The sequence below is a fragment of the Otolemur garnettii genome, unplaced genomic scaffold (genome assembly GCF_000181295.1).
Source record: "Otolemur garnettii isolate 467f Iridium unplaced genomic scaffold, OtoGar3 scaffold00118, whole genome shotgun sequence".
Lineage (NCBI taxonomy): Eukaryota > Metazoa > Chordata > Mammalia > Primates > Galagidae > Otolemur > Otolemur garnettii.
In genome coordinates, this window is record NW_003852513.1 from 1,662,316 (window position 1) to 1,666,172 (window position 3,857).

The following is a 3,857-nucleotide window of genomic DNA, read 5'->3' on the forward strand; positions in this document are numbered from 1 at the left end:
TAAGTGATATATGTGTGTGTGTGTGTATATATATATATATTTTTTTTTTTGAGACAGAGTCTCAAGCTGTCGCCCTGGGTAAAGTGCCTTGGCATTACAGCTCACAGCAACCTCAAACTCTTAGGCTTAAGTGATTCTCTTGCCTCAGCCTCCCAAGTAGCTGGGACTACAGGTGCCTGCCACAATGCCTGGCTATTTGTTGTTGTTGCTGTTGATTGGCAGGCCCAGGCTGGATTTGAACCTGCCAGCTCTGGTGTATGTGGCTGGTGCCCTAGCTGCTGAACTACAGGCACCGAGCCTATTAAATGATATCTTATCAATAAAAACTATTTACTTCAGATTAATTTGCTCTTTTATTTCCACTAGCCAATGTGAAGTTTACTGTCCTGAGAAAAAAAATTGCATAGTAATTCTCGTTTTTCTTGTGGTTCTTGTTCTCTCTATGGTTTCCTTTTGTAATTATCCTTTTAATCAGGTTACTTCTTGTAAAGCATATTAAAGATTAAAATGCAGGTAAGAAAATAAGTCATTTGCTTCTGGTAAACAGCTCTAATGCCATTCATTGATTGTTCAATCCAGAACTTCAGGGACAGGCCATTTACGTGTGCAATTCAAAAACATTCCAAAGGAGATGACCCATGTAGTAATGAGAATTTTGTTTTTCTTCTTGTTAAATTCCACTTATGGGTACCATTTACTTCAACAATGCCAGGCAAATTTTATAGATGTAAACTTGTAAGAAGCTGTATATGGGAGCCTGAGATAACAGCACATTCTAATTTATTCACAAATGGTTAGTGCCTATTGAGGCATCTTGACCAACTGCCCAGTTGGCTTGACCCTTACTTACTCCAGCTGTAGTGTAGTATTTACATTTTTTGTAGCCATAGCCTTTCAGAGTAATGGGTTTTACATTTTAGCACATTCTAAGAAAAGAGGCATTTCTATTGCCTGTTTCTTTCAGGATTTGAGAAAACAATCAGCCCACCTCGGCCTCCCAAAGTGCTAGGATTACAGGCATGAGCCACTGTGCCCTGCAGAACCCAAGAGTTTGAGGTGGCTATGAACTATGACACCATACCACTCTACTGAAGGTGATAAAGTGAGACTCTGTGCAAATAAATAAATAAATAAAGACTCTGTCTCAAAATAAATAAATATTCTGAGAGTAGGCACCCCATCAATCATAGCCACCTCTCTTTTTCTACAGTAGTGCCCAGATATGATTTTAGTCATTTCCCCTGACATTTATAACAGATTCATGCTTGCCAGCAACCAAACTAAGGATTCAAGGCTGGCTCCTCCCTTTACACATGAACTAAATCCAGCCAAAACAAAAATCACACTTGAGATCATAATCTTTCCTTCATCAAATATTTATTGGATGCAGGCGGCACCTGTGGCTCAAAGGAGTAGGGCGCTGGCCCCATATGCTGGAGGTGGTGGGTTCAAACCCAGCCCCAGCCAAAAAAAACCCCAAAAAACTGCAAATATTTTTTGGATGCTGACAAGATGCCAGGTATAGTGCTAGGTATATAGAGGCGGGTGTAGGAGGTGGTTTCAAACATTCACAAGAAGTATTAGCACTTATGAAACATACAGTCTAATGCAGTGATTCTCAACTTTCCTAATGCCACGACCCTTTAATACAGTTCCTCATGTTGTGGTGACCTCCAACCATAAAATTATTTTCGTTGTTACTTCATAACTGTAATTTTGCTACTGTTATGAATCATAACGTAAATATTTGATATGCAGGATTATTTTCATTGTTACAAAGGGGGTTGCGACCTACAAGTTGAGAACCGCTGGTCTAATGGGGACAATCATCCATCTGTATGTAAAAGCCTTGGGTTGGACACTTCCATAGGGAAGTTACATTCATTCCTATTACTCTTGTAAAAATTACCACAAATTTAGTGGCTTTAACTCAACACAAATTTATTCTTGTATGGTTCTGGAGGTCAGAAGTCAGAAATGAGTCTTTTTTTTTTTTTTTGAGACAGAGCCTCAAGCTGTCCCCCTGGGTAGAGTGCTGTAACATTACAGCTCACAGCAACTTCCGACTCCTGGGCTCAAGCAAGTCTCCTGCCTCAGCCTCCCAAGTAGCTGGGACCACAGGCGCCCGCCACAATGCCTGGCTATTTTTTGGTTGCAGCCATCATTGTTGTTTGGCAGGTCCAGGCTGGATTCGAACCTGCCACCTTAGGTGTATTTGGCTGGTGCCTTAGCCACTTGAGCCACAGGTGCTGAGCCATCAGAAATGAGTCTTAAGGACTAAAATCAAAGTGTTGGCTGGGCACAGTGGATCATGCCTAGAATTCTAGCACTCTGGGAGGCTGAGGTGGGTGGATTGCCTGATGTCACAAGTTCAAGATCAGCCTAAGCAAGAGTAAGACCTTATCTCTAAAAATAGCTGGGCATTGTAGTGGGTCCCTGTAAGTCCCAGCTACTTGGGAGGCTGAGGTAAGAGAATCACTTAAGCCCAAGAGTTTGAGGTTGCTGTGAGCTATGATGCTACAGCACTCAACCCCAGGGTGACAAAATGAGCTTCTGTCTCACAAAAAAAAAAAAAAAAAAATCAAGGTGTTAACAGGGTTGGTTCCTTCTGGGAGCTCCAGGGGAGAACCGTCCTTCCAGCTTGGAGTGGTGGCAGCATTCTCCAGTTTACAGCTGCACCACTCCCATTAAAGAGGGTCAGAGCTGCAGAGATAAAAAGGTGGACCCCACTTTGATGCAGTAATTGATAAAATTTATTAATGCCTGCAGGCGGTCTGGATCACCACAAAGGCAATCAGCAGTGACTGGCAGGTGAAGTGTCTTTTTATACCATTATTTTGCAGGGTCAGCAAGCTAGCACAATACAGAAGCCAATCATAGCAGTTAGAGCAGGGTCACAAGGTGAAGGTGCATATTGATTCATACATCACAAGATACACATTACTTCATCATCATAAGATGGGGTGTATCATAAGGGGTTACACGATTCAGGGTGGGGGGTCTATGCTAACTTTAGATACATTAATGATGAGGGGGTATTTGGAAAATTTCTGAGAACAGCTTGGGCCTTAAACCAACTTCAGCCCTTTTCTCCCAGGGCTCACCCCTGCCTCCTTCCTTCCCTTATCTTCTTGGGCTTCTTCCCAGATCTTAACTTCTCCTCCCTTGGGGGGAGGGTGGCTGAGGCTAAAAGGCTTAGGAGAAGTTCTTTTTACAAACCTATGGGCATTATTGCATTTCTTACTAGTCCTGGGAGTTAGGGGCTGGGGGCTCAGTTATTACACCACCTCTACTTCCATCTCACATCACCTCCTCTCTATGACCTGCTTTTATAGAGCTCTCTTATGATCCTTAGCTTAATCACATCTGCCAAGTCCCTTTTACCATGCAAAATGACATGTTCACAGGTTCCAGGGATGAGGACGTGGACATCTTTGGGGAGTCTACCACAGAAGTCAAAAGATCAGTGACTTAAAATGACACTTGAACATTGAGTAGTACCAATCATTGACATTTATTGGGTCTTCTTTCTGAAGCAGGTGTCTTCCCAAGTGGTTTACATGTGTTTTCTCACTGGTCTTGCTTAGCCCTCAGAGGTGGTGGTTGTTATTGTTGGGTGGCAATTTTCTCACCAGGAGAGAAGGATGGCTTGGCTGCGGGTGCAAGCTTGCTCCTAGAATTGTATGAAAGCAAGAAACGATTACACACTTTTGGGTGGCATGTAGCAAATCATCTTTATTCGCAACTTCCTTTTATAGGAAGGTAGTCACGTACACCACATTAATCAATAATCTTAACATTCTCTATTCTTATCTTAGACTATAGAAAAGACAGAAAGTCCAGGAAAGTAAGATAAC